We start from the raw sequence: 10,135 nt of genomic DNA, 5'->3' as shown, positions 1-10,135 counted from the left end.
GAATAGTTTATAGGCAGACATAGTTGGAAATTGACAAAGGTAACAGGTAAACTCATTTCTTTGCAGATGCTTGAATTCTCAGTAGTAGTCATGTAGAATCCAGAATCACCTTGGAAGTAACAGGAGTCAGTGAAACCAAACATCAGTGTTCTTGTATTAAATATGGTCATTGGTATTTTTTTTAACGTATTGCTTTGTATATTACGGTAGATAGAGCTGATCCCAAAATTGTGTGTACCAGTTTTTAAGTAGTGCACGTGACTTAGTTGAACTTGTCTTCAAGACACATCTTCACAAAATCTAAAGTTACTGAAACTGAGAGGGACCCTGTGGGGCTTTCTCCCAGGCCTTTCTGTCCCCCATTTCTTGTAGGCAAGACTCCAGCCATTATGACTTTCCACCAGTTCCAAAGGGTAGATTTGAACAGTTGAGAATCAAGAGAAAAGCAGCCAAGAAATCACCTGAGGCAAGATTAAAAGGAGCAAAAAAGCTCATCAAGATACAGTTCAGTTCAGTCGCTCAGTCGCATCCAACTCTTTGCGACTACATGGACTGCAGCACGCCAGGCCTCCCTGTCCATCACCAACTTCCCGGAGTTCACTCAAACTCATGTCCATCAAGTCGGTGATGCCATCCAACTATCTCATACTCTTTCATCTCCTTCTCCTCCTGCCCTCAGTCTTGCCCAGCATCAGGGTCTTTTCAAATGAGTCAACTCTTCGCATCAGGTGGCCAAAGTATTGGAATTCCAGCTTCAGCATCAGTCCTGCCAATGAACATGCAGGACTGATTTCCTTTAGAATGGACTGGTTGGATCTCCTTGCAGTCCAAGGGACTCTCAAGAGTCTTCTCCAACACCAGTTCAAAAGCATCAATTCTTTGGCACTCAGCTTTCTTTATAGTCCAATTTTCACATCCATATGTGACTACTGGAAAAACCATAGCCTTGACTAGATGGACCTCTGTTGGCAAAGTAATATCTCTGCTTTTTATTTTTTTTTTAACTTTTTTTTTTTTATTTTATGTACATTTATTTTGATAGTTTTCTTTTTTTTTTTTCCAATTTTATTTATTTTTTTCAAGTTGAACAGACTAAATTTCTTTAAACAAACTTACTTATACTCCAGAGTCCTTTAAAAACTTAATAGCATTTATACATTGAAGGTATTTGATTTTCTTGTAACTAGCACTTCAAATGCAACAAGCATTTGAAGCAACAAGCATTTGACCCAACAAGTAAAACTTTCTACAGTTCATAACTTTTATAAATAAAATAAATGTACAGTGAATAAGTTCTCTGAAATATTTCAATATTTCTGCAGGTTTAGTAACATCATAAAATACATTTCAACTAAAATTCACAAATCTAAAAACCTGTTAGGCATTTTCAGGCGTTTTAAGTTGGAAATGAAGACCAATGTTACATCGTAATATGCCAATTACAAATAGTACTTCAAATAGCAAATACTACAGTTTGTCCCAAACTTTAAAAACTATTCATGAACTCAGCACTGAACTATTGATGGCTATGAGAATTGTTTCCTAGCCTTTTTGAAAATTTCAACCCATTTACGTTTAAGGTAATTATTGATAAGTATGATCCCGTAGCCATTTTCTTTATTGCTTTGGGTTCAAGTTTATACACTCTTTCTGTGTTTCCTGTCTATAGAAGATCCTTTAGCATTTGTTGGAGAGCTGGTTTGGTGATGCTGAATTCCCTCAGCTTTTGCTTGTCTGTAAAGCTTTTGATTTCTCCTTCATATTTGAATGAGATCCTTGCTGGGTATAGTAATCTGGGCTGTAGGGTATTTTCTTTCATCACTTTAAGTATGTCTTGCCACTCCCTTCTGGCCTGAAGAGTTTCTGTTGAAAGATCAGCTGTTATCCTTATGGGAATCCCCTTATGTGTTATTTGCTGCTTTTCCCTTGCTGCTTTTAATATTTGTTCTTTGTGTTTGATCTTTGTTAATTTGATTAATATGTGTCTTGGAGTATTTCGCCTTGGGTTTATCCTGTTGGGGACTCTCTGGGTTTCTTGGACTTGGGTGATTATTTCTTTCCCCATTTTAGGGAAGTTTTCAACTGTTATCTCCTCAAGTATTCTCTCATGGTCTTTCTTTTTGTCTTCTTCTTCTGGGACTCCTATGATTCGAATGTTGGAGCGTTTAACATTGTCCCAGAGGTCTCTAATATTGTCCTCATTTCTTTTAATTCGTTTTTCTTTTTTCCTCTCTGTTTCATTTATTTCTACAATTCTATCTTCTAGTTCGCTTCTCCTGTCTTCTGCCTCTGTTATTCTACTGTTTGTTCCCTCCAGAGTGTTTCTGATCTCATCTATGGCATTATTCATTGTATATTGACTCTTTTTTATTTCTTCTAAGTCCTTATTAAATCTTTCTTCCATCTTCTCAAATCCTTTTCTCCAGGTTATTTATCTGAAACTCCATTTTGCTTTCAAGATTTTGAATCATTTTCACCATCAAAATTTGAAATTCTTTATCAGGTAGATTCCCTATATCTTCTTCTTTTGTTTGTGTTGGTGGGCAATTATCTTGTTCCTTTACTTGCTGGGTATTTCTCTGCCTCTTCATCTTGCTTATATTGCTTTGCTTGGGGTGGCCTTTCCCTCTTCTTGCAGTTTGTGGAGTTCTCTTTATTACGTAGTTTCTTCACTGTGTGTGGGGTTGGACGGGTGACTTGTCCGGGTTCCCTGGTTAGGGAAGCATGTGTCGGTGTTCTGGTGGATGGAGCTGGATTTCTTCTCTCTCTTTTAGAAGACAATGGGCTGCTTTTCTGGGTGCCTGATGTCCTCTGCCAGTATTCAGAAGTTGTTTTGTGGACTTTACTCCGCGTTCAAATGTTCTTTTGATGAATTTGTGGGGGAGAAAGTGGTCTTGCCATCTTATCCCTCCGCCATCTTGTTCCTTCCTCCCCAGAACACTGGATTCTTATATTCCACTTGGTCGTGGAGTATCTCTTCCCAGCTGCTCCAGCAAGGCGCAGCCGCTGTACCTTACCTTGGACGAGGGGTATCTCCTCAAGGCCGTGCCTCCTGCTTTGAACGTAGATCAGCTCCTCTCGGCCCTCCGGTGCCCAAGCAGCCACCGCCTCCTGAACGTGGTACAGCTCCTCTCGGCCACAGCCCTAACCCTGGGCGCGGGGTAGCTCATCTCAGCCACGATTCCGCACGTGGTCGGTTGCGCTGGAGCCGGGCGTCTCCCGCGCCTGCGCCGCCAGAGCCGGGCGTCTCCCCCAATATCTCTGCTTTTTAATATGCTGTCTAGGTTGGTCATAACTTTTCTTCCAAGGAGTAAACGTCTTTTTATTTAATGGCTGCAATCACCATCTGCAGTGACTTTAGAGCCCAAAAAAATAAAGTCAGCCAATGTTTCCACTGTTTCCACATCTATTTGTCATGAAGTGATAGGACCAGATGCCATGAATTTTCTGAAGGCTTAACTTTAAGCCAACTTTTTCACTCTCCTCTTTCACTTTTATCAGGAGGCTCTTTAGTTCTTCACTTTCTGTTGTAAGGGTGGTATCTTCTGCATATCTGAGGTTATTGATAGTTCTCCCAGCAATCTTGATTCCAGCTTGTGCTTCCTCCAGCCCAGCATTTCTCATGATGTACTCTGCATATAAGTTAAATAAGCACAGTGAAAATATACAGCCTTGATGTGCTCCTTTTCCTGTTGGGAAGCAGTCTTGTTCCATGTGCAGTTCTAACTGTTGCTTCCTGACTTGCATACAGATTTATCAAGAGGCAGTTCAGGTGGTCTGGTATTCCCATATCTTTCAGAATTTTCCACAGTTTATTGTGATCCACACAAAGGCTTTGGCATAGTCATCAAGATTAGGATTTCCTTATCAGAGACCACCTTTGATCCACTGTTAGAGAAACCCTCATCAAGCTCTCCAGTTGAGACAGTGTTTCAAGGCTGAAGCCAGGTTTGTCTCCCTTTGCCTGGTAAAGCAATAAAAGCCATCCTTTCTACTACATCCAAAACCATCTCTGGGGTTTGACTGGCACCAGTGTACAGAGAGGCAGAGCTTTTGGTGATAGTACTACAAACTCTGATTCTACCTGTAAAATTCTTAGGATGAATCTTTTCATGCCTCTTCCCTCCCTTTTTTAATGAGTATGACTAGGTCAGCAATAGCATCATGCTTTTAAAGGTGAATTGCTTTAAAGAAAAATACATCTATGAACTCCCAGATTTACTGATGAAAGGACATCCTTTAAACAGACTAAGCCGTATTTTTTTTTTTTTGGCCATGGCATGTGGGATCTCAGTTCCCCAACAAAGGATTGAGTCCGTGCCCCCTGCTGTGGAAATTGTGGAAATTGTGAGACCACCAGTGAATTCTTCTGTAATCTTAATTTTGAATTTAAAATGATAAATTATGAGTCATGCATTTTTATAGCTAGCAGGAGAAAAAAAAACTAGTGCCAGTTCTCAGAACTTTATCAGTGGTATAGGTGGGTGAGTATGTTTATGGTAAAATTGGAAATGATCACCTTATTGTGAAAGGCAGATCTACTGTAGCATTTAATTAGATAAGTGTTGAACTAGAATTCCTTTAGGATTTTAAAATCTTTTCATGTTACTAACCTACAAAGTAAGTTTTGTGTACAGTTACTGTTCTCACTTAAACACCTTAAAACTTCTAATTGCTTTATCCTTTGATTAGAGATCAAGCCAGTGGGACTCCCCCATATCATCACTATCTTTTTTTCTTTATATCATTTATATTTTATGGATTTCTGCAGTAAGAATCTGCCAGGTTGGGAAGTTTCTAATTTTATGAAGAAATTGTTTTGCAGCTATTTAGAGTGATATACACCTATTCATGCAGATATTTATTAAGCATTTTTTATAGACCATGTAATTGAGAACAAAACACTTTATAGAATTAAAAGCTCACAGTTTGCATTATATCATCTATGACACAGGTTATATTATTATGATAATTGATGATTTGGGTTATTTTCCTTGACATGATAACAGGTGCAGTCAGTACACCAATTCTTTCTACCAAGTATGTGGATTTATTTGATTTTATATTAGTTATCAAAGATTTTAAGGTGAACATTGGTAGAACTTCCCTGGTGGCCCAGTGGCTAAGACTCCACACTTCCAGTGCAGGGGGCCTGGGTTCAATCCCTGGCCAAGGAACTAGATCCCACATGCCTCACCTAAGAATTCACACACAGCAACTATTAGTAAAAGATCCCACATGCCACAACTAAAGAACCTGCACGCTGCAACTAGGCCCTGGCTCAGTCAAATAAATACATAACTTTTTTGATTGGTTAAGGTTCCTCCTAAGTAACAACATGTTTAATGCTTGGGTGTCTCTCAGGGAATTTTACTCAACTAGTTGTCAGGAACTGTGCTTTTCCTCCCCAATTTTAACACCAACTGATGTCAGGCAAAGCCACTTCTTAGCCTTTTAATTAGAACAGTTGGACAAAATGGCAAGTTAGGCATTTGTGCGCAAATTCTAGGCCACAACTAAAACTTCAGCATCCCTAAAGGGGCGAAAAAAAAGGTTGATAGACTATCAACTCGAACTCTTGAGAGTCCCTTGGACTGCAAGGAGATCCAACCAGTCCATTCTAAAGGAGATCAGTCCTGGGTGTTCATTGGAAGGACTGATGCTAAGCTGAAGCTCCAATACTTCGGCCACCTCATGTGAAGAGTTGACTCACTGGAAAAGACTCTGATGCTGGGAGGGATTTGGGGCAGGAGGAGAAGGGGACGACAGAGAATGAGATGGCTGGATGGCATCACCGACTCTATGGACATGAGTTTGAGTGAACTCCAGGAGTTGGTGATGGACAGGGAGGCCTGGCGTGCTGTGATTCATGGGGTGCAAAGAGTTGGACACAACTGAGCGACTGAACTGAACTGAACTGAAAGGGGTTAAAAAAAAAGGTTGATAGACTATCAACTTGAACTCCATTTTTGTTACATGATTAATCCCTACTTTTGTGGTATTGAAGTATTGTTTTATGAAATACTATTGTTAGTAGTATTAGTTGGTTTCAATATTCTTGGCAAAATAAAATGTTGACAGCCTCATATTAGCTCCCACTTTAACTGCTCCATGAAATCTAAAAATCTGGGAACCACTAAACCAAGAGTTTTTCTAAAGTTCTGGGACTTAGTTATTATTTTATAAAATGTTAAAACAATAGGCTCATTGAGATTGATATTTAGTTTGTATATTTAAAATATTTCATATATGACTTAAGACACTGAGTGAACCTTCATGCAAAGTTATTAATGTAAGAAAAGTGGATTTTACTTCCACTCAACTTACTATCATGATCAAGATTAAGAATAATGTCAATCCGGGCTTCCCTACTGGCTCAGTGGTAAAGAATCCACCTGCCAATGCAGGAGACATGGGCTTGACCCCTGGTGCAGGAAGATCCCACATGCCTCAGAGTAACTAAGCCCCAGAGCCACAACTACTGAACCTGTGCTCTAGAGCCCAGGAGCTGGGACTATTGAGACCATAAACCAAAACTACTGAAGCCAGCATGCCCTAGAGCCCATGCTCCACAACAAGAGAAGCTAACACAATGAGAAGCCTTCACAGTGCAACAATGAGAAGCCCCTGCTCACCACAACTAGAGGAAAGCCCACACAGCAATGGATACCCAGCACAGCCAAAAAATAAAAAAGAGTAACGTCAATCCATCCTAATCCCTTCACAATTTATAACTTTAAAGGGTTAAATAGCACTGAGATTTGCATAGGATGACTGTTAACTGCACATCTGCCTTTTCTGGAAAAAGTATCTTTTATGGACTTAAACAATATTTCATAAACAAAAGAATTGCATGTATGAGCTGAAGTTACCAGTAATCATGCGCAAGGGGAAAGACTAGAAATCAAATTTTAATCAGTAAATGGGTAAATATCACTCAGATTATAAATTAAGGGTATTGCTATGATGTTTGTCCTAAAGTCTCTGAACAACATTAAAGGCAGTTCAGCCTCAAACATGGAACTGAACAGTGCCAGGCTGAGAATGTTGTCAGCTAGGCCATGTAGAAACTGGATCTTCTTCCCTTGCAGTAATACCTGTATCTTTGAGCATAGTCTATATCTTTCTTGTTCTTCCAACTTGTCCTTTACAGATGAACAGAAGTCAATTTCTGTCAAGACTTGGTTCTTCAAATGCTATTTCAAAAGTTTTTTTCATGTGTAAGCATTATAGAGTTTTATAGATTCTCAGCTTTATTTTCAACTTAAAATAACTTTGAACATTGCCCACTGCCTCTGCATGCTCATTACTGTAGGATAAATTGGTTTTCTGCTGGTAATACTGCCTGTCAACATTTTCATTATTGGGTTTGGCAACAGTTCATCTCACTCCATGTATAAGATAGACATGAGAGATGGTGTCTCTTATGTCTGTATCAACCATTAAACTTAGCTAACTAAATGTGTTAAATTTATTTCAAAATCTCCCAACTATGAAAAGTAGAGTTCCACTTGTGTATTCCATCTCTGCACAGCACTCTTTTACCATAAACTTTCTTGATACTGACTTCCTCTCCTCATTCTAGACAATAAGATATTATATGTTCCCTTTAATATTATTATGATTTTATACTTTTGGAATTGGTCAGCCTTTATCTTTCCAACTTACAGTCTGCCTGGCAGTCATCACATGAACCTTTATCTCTTCACCTCTGCAATCCTTTGGGCGAAGAGCATTTAGATCATCATATAAAGCAATCTCATCCCTTTCTCATTTAATACTATTTCTCAGGACACACTGGGAAGCTGCTTCTAGCACAGAAGCTAAAACGATATTGACTTTACATTGTTGGTTACTGTTTCTATCCTGACCCTGAAAACCACCTGCTGTAGACTCTCTTGTAATGGGAATATTATACCATGAATTACACGTCTTAATTTAACAGTGCCACCCAGTGTATGCACTTGAGGTGAGTCTCTGATCCTGAAGAACCTTTCAGTTCAGTCGCTCAGTCATGTCCAACTCTTTTTAACCCCATAGACTGCAGCATGCCAGACTTCCCTTGTCCATCACCAACTCCTGGAGTTTACTCAAATTCATGTTCATCAATTAGGTGATGCCATCCAACCATCTCATCCTCTGTCGTTCCTTTCTCCTCCTGCCTTCAATCTTTCCCAGCATCACAGTCTTTTCCAATGAGTCAGTTTTTCACATCAGGTGGCCAAAGTATTGGAGTTTCAGCTTTAGCATCAGTCCTTCCAATGAACACCCAGGACTGATCTCCTTTAGAATGGACTGGTTGGATCTCCTTGCAGTCCAAGGGACATTCAAGAGTCTTCTCCAACACCACAGTTTAAAAGCATCAATACTCCGGGGCTCAGCTTTCTGTATGATCCAAGTATCATGTCCATACACGACTATTGGGAAAACCATAGCTTTGAATAGTTGGACCTTTGTCGGCAAAGTAATGTCTCTGCTTTTTAATATGCTGTCTAGGTTAGTCATAGCTTTTCTTCAAAGGAACAAGTGTCTTTTAACTTCATGGCTGCAGTCACCATCTGCAGTGATTTTGGAGCCCAAGAAAATAAAGTGTGTCACTGTTTCCATTGTTTCCTCATCTATTTGCCATGAAGTGATGGGACCAGATGCCTTGATCTTAGTTTTCTGAATGTTGAGGTTTTGTTTTTTTCCGACTCTTTTTTTTTTTTTTTTTTGGAGGCTGATTACTTTACAATATTGTATTGGTTTTGCCATACACTGACATCAATCCACCACGGGTGTACATGTGTTCCCCATCCTGAACCCCCCTCCCTCCTTCCTCCCCATCCCATCCCTCTGGGTCATCCCAGTACACCAGTCCCGAGCACCCTGTATCATGCATTGAACCTGGACTGGTGATCCATTTCACATATGATAATATACATGTTTCAATGCCATTCTCCCAATGAATGTTGAGTTTTAAGCCAACTTTTTCACTCTCCTCTTTCACTTTCATCAAGAGACTCTTTAGTTCTTCTTCACTTTCTGCCATAAGGGTGGTATCATCTGCATATCTGAGGTTATTGATATTTCTCCCAGCAATCTTGATTCCAGCTTGTACTTCATCCAGCACAGCATTTTGCATGATGTACTCTGCATAAGCAGGGTGACAATATACAGCATTGATGTACTCCTTTTCCTATTTGGAACCAGTCTGTTGTTCCATGTGCAGTTCTAACTGTTGCTTCCTGACCTGCACACAGATTTCTCAGGAGGCAGGTCAGGTGGTCTGGTATTCTAATCTCTTTCAGAATTTTCCACAGTTTGTTGTGATCCACACAGCCAAAGGCTTTGGCATAGTCAATAAAACAGAAGTAAATATTTTTCTGGAACTCTCTTGCTTTTTCGATGATCCAGTGGATGTTGGCAATTTGATCTCTGGTTCCTCTGCCTTTTCTAAATCCAGGTTGAACATCTGGAATTTCACAGTTCACGTACTGTTGAAGCCTGGCTTGGAGAATTTTGAGCATTACTTCACTAGCATGTGAGGTGAGTTCAATTGTGTGGTAGTTTCAACATTCTTTGGCATTGCCTTTCTTTGGGACTGGAATGAAAACTGACCTTTTTTAGTCCTGTTGAGTTTTCCAAATTTGCTGGCATATTGAGTGCAGCACTTTCACAGCATCATCTTTTGGGACTTGAAATAGCTCAACTGGAATTCCATCACCTCCTCTAGCTTTGTTTGTAATAATGCTTCCTAAGGCCCACTTGACTTTGGACTCCAGGATGTCTGGCTCTAGGTGAGTGATCACACCATCGTGGTTATCTGGGTCATGAAGATCTTTTTTGTATCATTCTTATGTGTATTCTTGTCACCTCTTCTTAATATCTTCTGCTTCTGTTAGGTTCATACCATTTCTGTCCTTTATTGTACCCATCTTTGCATGAAATGTTCCCTTGGTATCTCTAATTTTCTTGAAGAGATCTCTAGTCTTTCCCATTCTGTTATTTTCCTCTATTTCTTTTTATTGATCACTGAGGAAGGCTTTCTTATCTCTCCTTGCTATTCTTTGGAACTCTGCATTCAAATGGGTATATCTTTCATTTTCTCCTTTGCGTTTAGTTTCTCTTCTCAACTGTTTGTAAGAACCTTAAT

The sequence above is a fragment of the Moschus berezovskii genome, chromosome 12 (assembly GCF_049115385.1).
Source record: "Moschus berezovskii isolate FMDL1 chromosome 12, NW_MosBer_1.0, whole genome shotgun sequence".
NCBI lineage: Eukaryota > Metazoa > Chordata > Mammalia > Artiodactyla > Moschidae > Moschus > Moschus berezovskii.
This window is presented reverse-complemented; position numbering follows the sequence as displayed.